Source organism: Bos mutus, chromosome 8 (genome assembly GCF_027580195.1).
Source record: "Bos mutus isolate GX-2022 chromosome 8, NWIPB_WYAK_1.1, whole genome shotgun sequence".
NCBI lineage: Eukaryota > Metazoa > Chordata > Mammalia > Artiodactyla > Bovidae > Bos > Bos mutus.
In genome coordinates this window covers 72590212-72607355 of record NC_091624.1, presented here as the reverse complement: position 1 = coordinate 72607355, position 17144 = coordinate 72590212, and the positions used below count along the sequence as shown (strand labels likewise).

The window sequence follows — 17144 nt, the reverse complement described above, 5'->3', positions numbered from 1 at the left end:
AAAGTAGGGAAAACCACTAGACCATTCAGGTATGACCTAAATCAAATCCCTTATGATTATACAGGGGAAGTGAGAAATAGATTTAAGGGACTACATCTGATAGATAGAGTGCCTGATGAACTATAGACTGAGGTTCGTGACACTGTACAGGAGACAGGGATCAAGACCATACCCAGGAAAAAGAAATGCAAAAGCAAAATGGTTGTCTGGGGAGGCCTTACAAATAGCTGTGAAAAGAAGAGAAGCGAAAAGCGAAGGAGAAAAGGAAAGATACAAGCATCTGAATGCAGAGTTCCAAAGAATAGCAAGAAGAAATAAGAAAGCCTTCCTCAGGGATCAGTGCAAAGAAATAGAGGAAAACAACAGAATGGGAAAGACTAGAGATCTCTTCAAGAAAATTAGAAATACCAAGGGAACATTTCATGCAAAGATGGGTACGATAAAGGACAGAAATGGTATGGACCTAACAGAAGCAGAAGATATTAAGAAGAGGTGGCAAGAATACACAGAAGAACTGTACAAAAAAGATCTTCACGACCCAAATAATCACGATGGTGTGATCACTGACCTAGAGCCAGACATCCTGGAATGTGAAGTCAAGTGGGCCTTAGAAAGCATCACTACGAACAAAGCTAGTGGAGGTGATGGAATTCCAGTGGAGCTATTCCTAATCCTGAAAGATGATGCTGTGAAAGTGCTGTGCTCAGTATGCCAGCAAATTTGGACAACTCAGCAGTGGCCACAGAACTGGAAAAGGTCAGTTTTTATTCCAATCCCAAAGAAAGGCAATGCCAAAGAATGCTCAAACTACCGCACAATTGCAGTCATCTCACACACTAGTAAAGTGATGCTCAAAATTCTCCAAGCCAGGCTTCAGCAATATGTGAACCGTGAACTTCCTGATGTTCAAGCTGGTTTTAGAAAAGGCAGAGGAACCAGAGATCAAATTGCCAACATGGAAAAAGGAAGAGAGTTCCAGAAAAACATCTATTTCTGCTTTATTGACTATGCCAAAGCCTTTGACTGTGTGGATCACAACAAACTGTGGAAAATTCTGAAAGAGATGGGGATACCAGACTACCTGATCTGCCTCTTGAGAAATCTGTATGCAGGTCAGGAAGCAACAGTTAGAACTGGACATGGAACAACAGACTGGTTCCAAATAGGAAAAGGAGTACATCAAGGCTGTATATTGTCACCCTTCTTATTTAACTTATATGCAGAGTACATCATGAGAAATGCCGGCTGGAAGAAGCACAAGCTGGAATCAAGATTGCTGGGAGAAATATCAATAATCTCAGATATGCAGATGACACCACCCTTATGGCAGAAAGTGAAGAAGAACTAAAAAGCCTCTTGATGAAGGTGAAAGAGGAGAGTAAAAAAGTTGGCTTAAAACTCAACATTCAGAAAATGAAAATCATGGCATCCCATCCCATCACTTCATGGGAAATAGATGGGGAAACAGTGGAAACAGTGTCAGACTTTATTTTTGGGGGCTCCAAAAATCACTGCAGATGGTGATTTCAGCCATGAAATTAAAAGACGCTTACTCCTTGGAAGAAATGTTATGACCAACTTAGCATATTCAAAAGCAGAGACATTACTTTGCCAACAAAGGTCCATCTAGTCAAGGCTATGGTTTTTCCAGTGGTCATGTATGGATGTGAGAGTTGGACTGTGAAGAAAGCTGAGCACCAAAGAATTGATGCTTTTGAACTGTGGTGTTGGAGAAGACTCTTGAGAGTCCCTTGGACTGCAAGGAGATCCAACCAGCCCATCCTAAAGGAGATCAGCCCTGGGATTTCTTTGGAAGGAATGATGGTAAGGCTGAAACTCCAGTACTTTGGCCACCTCATGCGAAGAGTTGACTCATTGGAAAAGACTCTGATGCTGGGAGGGATTGGGGGCAGGAGGAGAAGGGGACGACAGAGGATGGGATGGCTGGATGGCATCACTGACTCGATGGATGTGCGTCTGAGTGAACTCTGGGAGTTGGTGATGGACAGGGAGGCCTGGTATGCTGTGATTCATGGGGTCGCAAAGAGTTTGACACGACTGAGCAACTGAACTGAACTGAACTGAAACATTATCTCAGTAAAGACTAAATGTGAAACATCTTGGACAATAGTATGAGCCATATCCTAGAGAACCAATTATGAGAACCTGGGAAAGGAAGAGAAAAAACCCTCAAATTTAGAAATATTTCTGTTAGGCTTGCTAAACCTACTTTACTGTGCATAACAACAGAGGTATCGTGACCTGACAACTGATAACCTTACAATAGAGCTTTCTCGTTCACATTTGTGAGAAGTTTCATCATGAATACTTTACTGACAAATTGTGAATTTAAAGCCACATTTTTTATGTTAAAAAGGATCAAAATGTATTAATATAAATTCCCAGGACTGAAGATTTTAGAAATAATTCTGTATACTCAAGGAAAGGAAAAAGCTGTTTAAGATTGTCTAAACTAATTTGGAAAAAAGTACAGTGGGAAATAGAAATTAATCAGCTAGAAGACAATTGCCCTCTGTAATTATGATAGGACTTAATCTGTTAGGAGAAGGCAATGGCAACCCACTCCAGTACTCTTGCTGGAAAATCCCATGGACAGAGGAGCCTGGTAGGCTATAGTCCATGGGGTCACACAGAGTCAGACACGACTGAGCGACTTCACATTCAAAGTAAGAAAGAAGTCCTACTGGTTCTCAAGCTTCCTTGTCCATTCTTGCAGGTACCCTATCTGGTACTTTTCACCCGCACCTCAGGTGGCTGCTGCTACAAGGACTGTGTGAGACACTGGGCATACCAAAGGGTCTGAAAAAAAATTAACCAGTTTCTGGTGGCATGCTTGGTAAAGAATCTGCCTGCAATTCAGGAGACCTGGGTTCAATCCCTGGGTTGAGAAGATCCCCTGGAGAAGGGAACAGCTACCTACCCCAGTACTCTCACCTGGAGAATTTCAATTTGGGCTTAGTTTGTTATTACAAGTACACATTTATCAAGAACAGATTCAGAAAAATCAAATAAACTGTAACTTTTGTGTGACTGGGAATTTCCAAAGATTTTCATTTACAAGGAAATAGCAGCACCCACATTTTCCACCCAAAGCAAAGTCAGTTCTTATGACAGCTTAGAGCATCCCAGGAAATTCCCTTGGCTCTTCTGAAGTTTCTTAGATAGTAGAATCTCATCTCCAGTGAAAACACCGGTCAGTACCTTCCTGCAAATTCTGTATACTCCTGCTCTGAAGCCAGAGGAATTAAGTAAGGCTCTTGCTTTCTGTGGGAGCTACTTACACATGACTCCCTTTTCTGAGCATGCTGAGTCTCTAGCCAGTCTCTAGATGGGTGCAAAGAAGAATGAGACCCAACACTGTCTTCAAGAGACCAGTCACTTGACAGGATATTTACTGCTCTGGATTAATAGGTTCAGAGCCTATAGTACCAACTCCCTGTGAGGATTAGAAGAGAAAATACACTTAGCCCAGAGCCTGGGAGATGACAGCTGCTCCAAAATGTTAGCCATTATCATCATTATGGAGGTCGGAAATTTTGGAACCTTATCTCTGAAATCATTTTTGATGTAACCTTCATCTCAGAAGCTTTATTTCTAATCTCTTAGAATTCACAGGAATAATAAGCAAATAAACTGGTTCTCAAGGAAACTTTTCTTTCCTTCTAAAGAAAAGGTGGCAGTAGAGGCTCACAGTTTGTTTTTCTCTTCCCACTCTTTATGGTTTTCCTGAAAAATATTCATCACATGACTGAGCAACCGAACAATTCATCACACACTACCACTGTGAGACATTATGCTGAACACAGGATATTACATAGTCTTGGTTCCTGTAGCACGTGTGACTCAAGGGTAGGGAACCTCCTGAACAAATTACACAAACATTACTAATAATTCAATGACAAAAGAAGGGCTTAACAGAAGCACTATGAAAACACAAAACAGGGTAGGAACTGAGCCAGTTTGACAGGTCAAGAGAATATCCTTGAGCAAGTCATGGTTAAGCAGAATTTTGAAACATGGGTAAGAATTAACTAAACCAAGACTTAGGGAGAGGTTGACGCACCACTGCAAGCAAAGGGAACAGTAGGAGCAAGGACTGTGAAGCAAGGCAAGTTTACTGTTTGCCAGTGCTTGTGTGCATCTTTGGTTTTATTTGTTGTTTTTACTTTTCTTTATGGACTAAAATCATGGGACTTATTAAGTCTAAACATGATATTACAGAAGAAATTGGAATGGAAATTCTGGGCACTAGTCATTATCTAGGCAAGTTATTATCACTTCTATGTGTATATATGACATCTTAAGTCTTTAACATTTAGGGGCTTCCATTTCTTCACATGCAAAATGAAGGTCTTAGAATAAATGATTTTTAGGAAGATTCTAGGAACCTTGTACACTCTTAGGGGATTAACAGACATGCTTTACCATCTGAGCCACCAGGGAAATCAACAGAAATATACTGGGTATTTATTAGACCTTCCTCTCTTGGGTATACTGTGTTTCTAGGGTATGATTTCCCCCAGCCCTCATGAGCATAATTGATTGGTTTGAGGGTGTGAACTTACTCAATTGGGCCAAGCAGATTTTATCACTGGGGAATTTTAAAGAGGCTAGTTCCTGGAATGAAGGAGATAAAAACTGGGAAGCTGTAGGGAAACCACTTTCTTCCCACGGGGTAGACTAAGCAGAAAGGAGGATTTCAGAAAGAAAAGAATGAAACATTGGCAGAAAGAAGCTGTCTGGGCACTCGCCCTAAGGTCAGCTATATGCCTGTCCTTATATTACACATGATACCTCTATATCCTTTTAATAAATTCTTTTTTTCTCATAAGCTAGCTTGAATTATACAGTGGATCATTGCAGGTATTATGTTTGTCTAACAACGTGTTTCCTCACCCACTCTTTGGATTTCCTAGGGAATTCCTCCTCTAATTTTCATGAGTAGGATAAATCATCATGAATACTCCCTTCAAGGGTGAGTCCATGATAATAGGGTAGTCAATCAGGGCATTCTATCTGCATGGACACAATGATTGCTGGTATGTGGGCACATGACCCAGGAAAGGCCAATCAGTGTCTTCCCTGAGATTGATACAGGAAGTTGGAAAGTTCTTTCTGTTAGGTGGGTAGAATAGGGAAAAGGAGTCCAAAATGGCAGTGGCTAAAAGACAAGGAAGGTCCGAGGACCAGAGTAAAGACTTCAGGCAGAACAAACAGCACTCCTGGCTAAGCCCAATTTGCATAGCGCAGGCCCAGGTGGAGGAAAAAACATATAAAAGGAGGAGCCAAAGCGCTTTCTCACGGACTCTCTCTCCCGCTTGCGTGCGCTCTCTCTCTCACTCTCACTCTCTCTCCTGTGTGTGTGCATGCGCTCTCTCTCTCTCTCTTTCCCTCCCCATGCACTCCTCCACTCTCTTCTCTTTGAGTCTTGGATTCTCCTGCTGTCTTCTAAATAAAATGGAGCTGTAACACTGATTTGCCTAAGAACTGTAGCACGGTTTGTCCAAGACCCGAGAGCTGTGATGTGCCGAGGGCTTTAATGTCCGTTGCTCCAAATCTTTGTTGTGACGAGACAAAGAACCGAGGAACATACACTCGTGTAACATTTCCACTTAGGTGGGAAAACTGAGATGATGTGCATTAGGGACTCAGCCACCATTTTTACTTCTTTGTGAAGAGGCCCTGTCTGCAGAAGGACACACTGAGCAGAGACAAGCAAAACCCAAGAGATGGCGGGAGAGCAAGAGAGAAAGACCTCTGAAACACTGAACCTTAGATTCTACCCTGTCTAAGGCCAGATCCATTCCTAGATTTTCCAGTTATGTTAGTCAATTATTGCTTTGTTTAAGCCAACTAGAATTGGATTTCCATCACTTGCAGTCAAACAGCCATGACTCATGTAAGTTCACTTTTATTAACTTGCCTCCAAAATCCTAACTAAAGGAGCAGTATAAGAAAACACAAGGTTTTAGGAAGTCTTGGATTAAGACAACTGTTTGTAAAGAATTAGAAAGACCACTATTTTGGCAGGGGCTCCCAACCCCATAACTCCTTCCAGTCCATTTCTGGTCTCCATTATGGGTTGAACTGTGTCCTCCCCCACCACCATCCCCCTCCAAAAAAAGATATGTTGAAGTCCTATTCCAAAGTATCTCAGAATGTGACCTTATTTGGAATTACAGTCACAGAGGATATAATTGATTAAGATGTGGTTAAATTGCAGTAGGGTGTGCCCTGAATCCATTATGACTAGTGTCCTTATAAGATGGCCATATGAAGACAGAAACCAAGAGAGAATATCATATGAAGATGGAGGATTAGAGTGATGCATTTATATGCTAAGGAATGCCTAGGGCCACCTAGCTAGCAGAGAGGCATGGAACAGATTCTCCCCTAAGAGCCATCAGAAGGAACCAAATCTGCCAATTTGGTTGGCAATGAGTTTCTGTTATTTTAAGCCACCTAATTTGTGGTACCTGATTGTGGCAGCTCTAGAAACTAACACAGTCCTCAAATAATGACATGCTATTTGGAAGACAGCTGCAGGTAAAAAAAAAAAAAAAAAGGTGTTGCACTCACTGCCTTCCATCAAGGTTCTAATTTTATGTAGGTCAGAATAACTTGCATGTGTGCTCAGCTGCAAAGTCGTGTCCAACTCTTTGCGACACATGGACTACAGCCCTCTAGGCTCCTCTGTCCATGGGATTTTCCAGGCAAGAATACTGGAATGGGTTGATATTTTCATCTCCAGGGGATCTTCCTGACAAAGGGATTGAACTTGCATCTCCTGCAATGGCAGGCAGATTCTTTACCACTGAGCCAACTGGGAAGTCTTATCATGGCAGAGGGGCTTGCATAACTCAATGAAGCTATAGATCATGCCTTGCATGGCCAGCCAAGACAGATTGGGTCATAGTGAGGAGTTCTGACAAAACACGGTCCACTGGAGGAGAGAATGGCAAACCACTCCAGTATTCTTGCCGAGAGAACCCATGAACAGTATGAAAAGGCAAAAAGATATGACACCAGAAGACGAGCCCCCCCAGGTTGGAAGTTATCCAATATGCTACTGGGGAAGAGCAGAAGGCAATTACTAACTGCTCCAAAAAGAATGAAGTGGCTGGGCCACAGTGGGAATAACACACAGCTGTGGATGTGTCTGGTGGTGAAAGTAAAGTCCAATGATGTAAAGAACAACATTGCACAGGAACTTAGAATGTAAGGTCCATGAATCAAGGTAAATTGGACATGGTCAAGCAGGAGATGGTAAAAATGAACATCGATGTCATAGGAATCAATGAACTAAAATGGGTGAGAATGGGCGAATTTAATTCAGATGACTATCATATCTACTACTGTGGGCAAGAATGCCTTAGAAGAAATGGAGTAGCCCTCAAAGTCAACAAAAGAGTCTGAAATGCAGTATTTGGGTGCAATCTCAAAAATGACAGAATGATCTTGGTTCATTTCCAAGGCAAACAATTCAACATCACAGTAATCCAAGTCTATGCCTCAACTACTGATGCTGAAGAAGCTGAAACTGATGAGTTCTCTGAAGATCTATAACACCTTATAGAACTAACAAACACACACACAAAAGATGTCCTTTTCATCATAGGGGATTGGAATGCAAAAGTAAAGTCAAGAGATACCTGGAATAACAGGCAAGTTTCACCTTGGAATATACCAGGGCAAAGGCTAACATTTTTGTCAAGAGAACACACTAGTCATAGCAAAAACCCTTTTCCAACAACACAAGAGAAGACTCTACAATGGACTTGACCAGATAGTCAACACCAAAATCAGATAGATTATGTTCTTTTTATATATATAAATTAATTTCTTAATTGAAGGATAATTATTTTATAGAATTTTGTTGTTCTCTGTCAAAAATGAATCAGCCATAGGTATACATCTATCCCCTCTCTTTTGAACCTCCCTCCCATTTCCCTCCCCATCCCACCCCTCTAGATTGATACAGAGCCCCTGTTTGGGTTTCCTGAACCATACAGCAAATTCCTATTGGCTATCTATTTTACATATGGTAATGTAAGTTTCCATGTTACTCTTTCCATACATCTCACGTCTCCTCCCCTCTTCCCATGTCCATAAGTCTATTCTCTATGTCTGTTTCTCTATTGCTGCCCTGTAAATAAATTCTTCAGTACCATTTTTCTAGATTCTGTATTTGTGTTAGAATACGGTATTTATCTTTCTGACTTACTTGACTCTGTATAATAGGTTCTAGGTTCATCCACCTCATTAAAACTGACTCAAAGTCATTCCTTTTTATGGTTGAGTAATATTCCATTGTGTATATGTACCACAACTTCTTTAGCTTTTCATCTGTCAATGGATATCTAGGTTGCTTGCATGTTCTAGCTATGATTATGTTCTTTACAGCCAAAGATGGAGAAGCTCCATACAGTCAGCCAGAATAAGACCTGGAGCTGACTGTGGCTCAGATCAAGAGCTCATTATTGCAAAATCCAGGCTGAAATTGAAGCAAGTAGGGAAAACAACTAGGCCATTCAAGTATGACCCAAATCAAATCCCTTATGATTATACAGTGGAGGTGACAAATAGATTCAAGGGCTCAGACCTGGTAGACAGAATACCTAAAAAACTATGGATCAAAGTTCATAACACTGTATAGGAGGCAGTGATCAAAACCATCCTAAAGATAAAGAAATGCAAGAAGGCAAAGTGGTTGTCTGAGGAGGCTTTACAAATAGCTGAGGAATGAAGAGAAGTGAAAGGCAAGGGAGAAAGGGAAAGATACACCCAAATGAATGCATAGTTACAGAGACTAGCAAGAAGAGATAAGAAGGCCTTCTTAAATGAACAATGCAAAAAAACAGAGGAAAACAAAAGAATGGAAAATACTAGAGATCTCTTCAAGAAAAATGGATATATCAAGGGAACAGTTCATGCAAGGATGGCACAATCAAGGACAAAAAATTGTAAGTAACTAACAGAAGCAGATGGAGAAGGCAACAGCACCCCACTCCAGTACTCTTGCCTGGAAAATCCCATGGATGAAGGAGCCTGGTAGGCTGCAGTCCGTGTGGTCGCTAAGAGTCAAACACGACTGAGCGACTTCACTTTCACTTTTCACTTTCCTGCATTGGAGAAGGAAATGGCAACCCACTCCAGTGTTCTTGCCTGGAGAATCCCAGGGACGGGGGAGCTTGGTGGGCTGCCGTCTATGGGGTCGCAAAGAGTCGGACACGACTGAAGTGACTTAGCAGCAGCAGCAGCAGCAGCAACAGAAGCAGAAGAGATTAAAAAGAGGTGACAAGAATACAAAGAAGAACTATACAAGAAAGGTCTTAATCACCCAGATAACCATGATAGTATGGCCACTCACCTAGATTCAGACATCCTACAGCATGAAGTCAAGTGAGACTTAGGAAGCATCACTACAAACAAAGCTAGTGGAGGTGATGGAATTCTGGCTGAGCTATTGAAAACCCTAAAAGATGATGCTGATAAAGTGCTGCATTTATTATGTTAGCAAATCTGGAAAACTCAACAGTGGCCATAGGACTAGAAAAGGTCAGCTTTCATTCCAACCCCAAAGAAGAGCAATGTTGCATTCATTTCACATCTAGCAAGGTTATGCTCAAAATCCTTCAAGTCAAGATTCAGCAGTATGTGAAATGAGAACTTCCAGATGAACAAGCTGGGTTTAGAAAAGGCAGAGGAACCAGAGATCAAATTGCCAACATTTGTTGGATCATGGAGAAAGCAAGTTAGTTCCAGAAAAATACCTAATTTTGCTTCATTGACAACGTGAAAGCTCTTGAGTGTGTGGATCACAAAGAAACTGTGGAAAATTCTTAAAGAGATGGGAATATCAGACCACTTTACCTGTCTTCTGAGAAACCTGTATGTAGGTCAAGAAGGAACAGCTAGAACCGGACATGAAGCATGTGACTGGTTCAAAATTGGGAAAGGAATAAGACAAGGCTGTATGTTGTCACCTTCTCATTTAACTTCTATGCAGAGTAAATCATGCAAAATGCCAGGCTGCATGAATCACAAGCTAGAAGCAAGATTTCCAGGAGAAATATCAACAACTTCGGATATGCAGTTGATTCCACTCTAATGGCAGAAAGTGAGGAACTAAAGAGCTTCTTGATGAGAGTGAAAGAGGAGAGTGAAAAAGCTGGCTTGAAACTCAACATTGAAAAAATAAATCATGGCATCCAGTCCCATCACTTCATGGCAAATAGAAGGGAAAAAGTGGAAGCAGTGACAGATGTTATTTCCTTGGGTTCCAAAATCACTGCAGATGGTGACTGCAGTCATGAAAATAAAAGACACTTGCTCCTTGGAAGGAAAGCTATGACAAAGCTAGACAGCATATTAAAAGGCAGACAACACTTCGCCAACAGAGGTCCATATAGTCAAAGCTATGGCTTTTCCAGTAGTTATGTACAGATGTCAAAGTTGGACCATAAAGAAGGCTGAGTGCTGAAGAAATGATGCCTTCAAACTGTGTTGCTTGAGAAGAGTCTTAAGAGTCACTTGGACAACAAGGAGATCAAATCAGTCAATCCTAAAGGGAATCAATTCTGAATATTCATTAGAAGGACTGATGCTGAAGCTGAAGCTCCAATAATTTGACCACCTAATGGAAAGAGCAGACTCACTGGAAAAGATGCTGATACTGGGAAAGATTGAAGGCAAAAGGAGAAGGGGGTGGCAGAGGATGAGATGGTTAGATAGCATTACTGACTCAATGTATATGAATTTGAGCGAACTCCAGCAGTCAGTGGAGGACAGAGGAGCCTCACATGCTGCAGTCCATGAGATGGCAATGAGTCAGACATGACTTAGCTACTGAACACCAACAGAATAACTGTCCTTAGACTACTTTCCTATTCCACTACTCCCGTCTCACAGTTTTTCTCTAAAAATAACTGAAAGCCTAGATGGAAATTCTGATAGCGTAGCCTAGACTAAACTCCAGTGGAATTGGGTTCAGAGCCCAGTTTCCAAGAGGTTCAAGTATTTGAAGAAGAGGGCATTCACAGGTGGGAATGCACAGACTGGCTGCAAGGTGGGAAAATAGACCATGAGAACCATGTGCCTTGGCAGAGCAGGGAGCATGCCAGGCACCCAACATCTGAAACCCAAGGCCCCATTCCCAGCCCTTGTCTGGGCAGTTTGTCTGGTAACCATCCTGGAGAACATGGGACTTATCCTTCTCTATTCCCAACAGCCAACCCCACATTCCAACACTATCTCTCAGGGCACAAGAAAGGGAGAGGAACAGAGAGACAGACAAGACGTGAAATAAGAAACTGACATCTTTGTCTCTAGGATAAGACACAGAGAGAGAGACATAGCTTGACTGCCTGTTCTCCATGGCAAACTAATAGAAGATGGAGATGGGTGGCACATCACCAGTACTGGACGAAAGGCACCATGCCGAGAGCCACACAGTTTCCTTGAAAGTGGAGTCTCAGAGAACTGGGGAGATGCTCAGAACATGAACTGGTATTTGTTACTCAGATATTTCTCCTCTAGAGGTTTTCTTTGGAAAAGACCATAATCTCCTCTTTCATTCTCTAACTCCTCATTCTACATGTTAGGAGAATCTCCTGATCTGGACACTGTGGGCCCTTCCAGATAATCATGGGAGCAGCTATTCAGTGTGTTTTCAAGCCTCCTCAAGGGTGGGTGCATGGAGGGAAGACAGTGGGAAGCCACTTTCCCACTGAAAGAGAATAACCCAAAGGGCAACAAGGAACAAGTTGTGGCTTTAGAAAAAAAAAAAAAATCTTCTATTTGAGATGTCAGATACTTGATTCCCAGCACAGCTCCATTAAATCATCATTTATTGATTTAGTGTTCAAATGAGGTCAGCTCTAAGGATTAGATCAAGCTGTTCTTGTCCTTCAGTCCAGATGGTTTTGGTGATCAAGATCCCACAGGAAGTAAGTGAATTCAGGTCAAGCTTCTCTGCACAATGTGAGTCTCCCCTAGGCACTGCCAGGGGCCAGCAGCCTCATTTCTCCTTCCCTCACCCCAACCCAAGCCCGCCCATGCCTCAGGGCCTGTCCGGTCCCAACTCTTCCTTCACTCACCTGAGAGCCCAACCTGAGCCCTCAGCTTGTAGAAATCTCTGGGCACCTGGCTATAGGGATGAAGGTGCTATAGGAGAGGATCACATCACACCAAGTTCTTCAGCTTGAGGAAGGCTGGTGTCTCCACAGTCACCAAAGATGGTTCTTCAGTGGAGACTGTCTTGGGGAGAAGAAATAAAATCCTGGGTCTGGGATTTTTTTTAGCATTGCTTTCAGTCTTGGATATACCACTTGAAAGTATGTCAAATCTTTTTTCTTTCTTAATTGGAGTATAATTGCTTTACAGTTTTGTGTTTGTTTCTGCCATACAACATGAATCAGCTATAAGCATAGATATATCCCCCCCCCTCCCGAACCACCCTTCCTCCCAGCTTCCATCCCACCTCTCTAGGTTATAACAGCTGAGCTCCCTGTGCTATATACATCAGCTGTCCACTAGTTCCTTCAAGTGTATCAAATTTTGAAGGTGGAATTATCTTTAAAGATAACCCACTCTCACACCATGCCATGTACCAGCACTGCTGTAGACCTGTGAAAATTTAATCAAAAGGCCCCAGTGGGGGCACGGTAGAAATTTGGCCAGCTGCCCCATCCCTAGCTTGCTTTCAAACTTTTGTGCCCACCCATCTGGGCCTCTGCCCACCCCCTCCATCTCACTTCCTCCATGGGTGTTTAGAGTTTCATCTTATTTTAGGTACATCTCTTCTGTGGTTTTCTGAAGGGTTTGCTTATGGTTGGTCAGAAAAACAGGAAAGGAAAAAAATGACTCAATTTTATCCAACTTTACCATTTCTTCCTTTCTTGTAATACAAGGCAAATTTCAGTGGTCCAGAACTACCAGCATCCTTAGATGTACCAGTGCTTCAAAAGGATACATCCATGGCCACTGCCAGTCTAGTCTCTGCAGATTTCACTTGGTACAAGAGAAGAAAGACAAAGTAAAGGTGGGGATAGTCACAGGCCCATTCTGAGAAGCAATCAGCAGAGGGAGAGAAGAGTAAGAAGGAAAGTCCAAAGTATAGCTGGGGCCACCAGCCATTCTCAGGCAATGGTGTAAAGTGCTCCCCTGCTTGTGTAAATGAACAGGATCTTCCGAAAGTAATCACCTGAGAAGGTGAGATCTTTATTTCCATAGAGAAGTCCTGTGTAATAAATACTTAGGAAACCCTCTGCTGCCTATAGGATTTACACTGATTTATTCTTTATTGACTATGCCAAAGCCTTTGATTGTGTGGATCACAAGAAACTGTGGAAAATTCTGAAACAGATAGAAATACCAGACCACCTGATCTGCCGCTTGAGAAACCTATATGCAGGTCAGGAAGCCACAGTTAGAACTGGAAATGGAACAGACTGGTTCCAAATAGGAAAAGGAGTACATCAAGGCTGTATATTGTCACCCTGCTTATTTAACTTATATGCAGAGTACATCATGAGAAATGCTGGGCTGGAAGAAGCACAAGCTGGAATCAGATTGCCAGGAGAAATATCAATAACCTCAGATATGCAGATGACACCACCCTTATGGCAGAAAGTGAAGGGGAACTAAAAAGCCTCTTGATGAAAGTGAAAGAGGAGAGTGAAAAATTTGGCTTAAAGCTCAACATTCAGAAAACGAAGATCATGGCATCTGGTCTCATCACTTCATTGCAAATAGATGGGGAAACAGTGGAAACAGTGTCAGACTTTATTTTTGGGGGCTCCAAAATCACTGCAGGTGGTGACTGCAGCCATGAAATTAAAAGATGCTTACTCCTTGGAAGGAAAGTTATGACCAACCTAGATAGCATATTCAAAAGCAGAGACATTACTTTGCCAACAAAGGTCCATCTAGTCAAGGCTATGGTTTTTCCAGTGGTCATGTATGGATGTGAGAGTTGGACTGTGAAGAAGGCTGAGCACTGAAGAATTGATGCTTTTGAACTGTGGTGTTGGAGAAGACTCTTGAGAGTCCCTTGGACTGCAAGGAGATCCAACCAGTCCGTTCTAAAGGAGATCAGCCCTGGGTGTTCTTTGGAAGGAATGATGCTGAAGCTGAAACTCCAGTACTTTGGCCACCTCATGCGAAGAGTTGACTCCCTGGAAAAGACTCTGATGCTGGGAGGGATTGGGAGCAGGAGGAGAAGGGGACAACAGAGGATGAGATGGCTGATGGCATCACCGACTCGATGGATACGAGTTTTTGAGTGAACTCCGGGAGTTGGTGATGGACAAGGAGGCCTGGCGTGCTGCAATTCATGGGGTTGCAAAGAGTCGGACACGACTGAGCAACTGAACTGAGCTGAACTGATACTTTATTATAAAAGTTTCCCTAGTGGTTCAGACAGTAAAAGCCTCTGCCTGCAATGCGGGGGATATGGGTTCTATCCCTGGGTTGGGAAGATCCTTTGGAGAAGTAAATGGCAAGCTACTCCAGTACTCTTGCCTTGGAAATCCCATGGATGAAGGAGCCTGGCAGGCTACAGTCCATGGGGTTGCAAAGAGTTGTAGATGACTGAGCGACTTCACTTTCACTATACTTTATTATGCTGGATATCCTTAGCAATGGCAAATCTTTACCATTTCAGGACACATTTGATGACAGGAGCGAGTCATGTAGAGTAAAGCCTTACTAAAAAGCTGGGCAAGTCCCTTTTAGGTCAAAATCTAGGTGAGGTTGGTTTAACAATTATCTTTCTCTTATTTGTAAATTTCCCAGAAGTGAGGCGGCTAGGCTGGCTGGACCATGATCACCATTGCTCACCTGCCAATAGGGTCTTGACATTGTCAGGTCCAGTGGACCAAGTACATTGCCCAGCAGGGTCAGTGTCACTGCAAGAGAAAGTTCTTATCCTTGGAACACCTTCATTTTCTGGGTCTGTAGCAGACTCATATTTGGGTCCTTAATTGTCTCTCCAATCCCCAGATCTCACCCAGTTCCCCATCAGTGGTATTCTGCCAGTTTTCTTCAACCCTGTGTTCAGGGCTAAAAGTGATTCCCCCAGATATCCTACTATGGCTGGGTGCCTCCTTTCAAATCACTTAAAAAGATAAAGCAAAAAATGAAAGTCCCCTCCGCAATCTCACAAGCCTAGGCTACTCCTAGTGATACCTAGTATGTTTCTTCCCACATGGTTTCTTTTTGGGGACTCAAGCATGCTCTTTTAACTAAATCAATACACATATTTTGAATGACAGGAAGAATACCCTGCAGTGAGCACAGTGACCCACCACCCTCTGCAAAGCCTTAAGTAGGCTATGATTATCTTGGGCCAGGATGGCTTAATTTCTAAGTCTATAGATCGTTCAGCGCAGCTACAACCTATACCAATCTCAGGTCCTAGCAGAACCCAGGTAGGCTGTGGGACAAGACAGCCTGTTCCGCTGGACCGCTCAAGTGACAAAGTCAGTGGTAACTTCTGGTCCAGAAGCCAAAGGTTTAGGGCCAGGATCTGATCTGAACTCTGCCCTGTCCTGGATGAGTCCCTCTGCTCTCCAGCTACCTCACCTGGTAAAGACAGAGGTGGAATGAGAGGGAGCAAGTTGTTAAGATGCCCAGGGAACTAATCTGTAATGCAATGGAATACAGAAAATGGTATTAATTAGCACTCTGCTCAGGGAGCATCCTGAGTCTGGTTTAAAGGAATATATTGATAAGCTGCTAGGTATTCAGGTGGAAAGTGAAAGTGAAAGTCACTCAGTCATGTCTGACTTGTTGTGAACCCATAGACTATATAATCCATAGAATTCTCCAGGCCAAAATACTGGAGTGGGTAGATTTTTCCTTCTCCAGGGGATCTTCCCAACACAGGGATTGAACCCAGGTCTCCCACATTGCAGGTGGATTCTTTTTTTTTTTTTTTTTTTTGCAGGTGGATTCTTTACCAGCTGACCTAGAAGGGAAGCCCAAGAATATTGGAGTGGGTAGCTTATCCCTTCTCCAGCGGATCTTCCTGACCCAGGAGTCAAACCAGGGTCTCCTGCATTGCAGGCAGATTATTTACCAACTGAACTATCAGGGAAGCCCATTAAGGTGGACAGAAGAACATTTCTATAGTCTATATTTGTTGCTCTGGCCTGCCCAGTATCTATCTTCTTGTCTTTTGGCATCAGAAGGAATATTTTCTGTGACGTACCACCTCCCCCACCCTCAGTGCAAATGGTTTGGGAGCTGGACTCCTTCAGGCTGTAAGAACTGGCATGTGACCCAGGCAAGGACAATCAGAGCAGCGAATTCCTCTGGTTATAATCATTGATTTCTGGTTGGGCAAATGACCCAACCATGATGCTCAATTCTTTGGGGACATCGTTGGGAACTGTTAGGGAGACTCTGTTCCAGCTGCTCAAAGGACAGGATGTAAGCCAAGAATTAACAGCCTCTTGCCACCATCAGTGAGAAGATCCTGGGGAGAATGAAATAGAAGAACAGACATATGGAGCAAATATGATGTGTTTTGATGACATTATTCAAGTCCATGGATCCAACTATGCCAAAAGTAAGTTAATTCCCTAGAGTCCAATGATTGATACATTCCTGATTTTGCTTAAGCCTGTTTTTTTTCCACTTAGTTACACTTACACACACACACACAAAATCCTGACTAACACAACTTCCAAGGGGAATGCTTGAGCAACAAAGATGATAAAGCAGGGCTTTTGTTTTGCTGAGATGTGCAAAAGATGGGATGTTACCTCTAGCATTCTCCTTTTCCACTCTTTCCTCACAGAAATTACTTCTGTTATTTCTTCAACTCTAAGTACTGGACAATAATTTAAGAATATCCATTTAAAAGGGCACAGAGGTATGACTGGCTAGAGACACATGTATACCATGGTTCAGATATCATGGAACCAAACGCTTTGTGTTCATGTTCCAGTTTCTCCACTAACTGTGTGAACTTGATTTAGTCTCACAGCTTCTCTAAGCCTAAATATATGTGCCTGTGAGGATGAAGGAGATAATGTTCATGGAAGCGTTTTGAAATCCATAAAGGAGTAGGAGTTGTGAGTCAGGGAAATCTGAACACTTACCACCTTGCAAGGATG

At 42.6% G+C, this 17144-nt stretch overlaps 1 protein-coding gene across 2 annotated transcripts in view; it reads right to left on the bottom strand.

Moving 5' to 3' along the window:
* Positions 1-17144, bottom strand: part of RCL1 (RNA terminal phosphate cyclase like 1) — a 187315-nt gene that overhangs the window by 89831 nt on the left and 80340 nt on the right. The gene's annotated exons all lie outside the window — the stretch shown is intronic.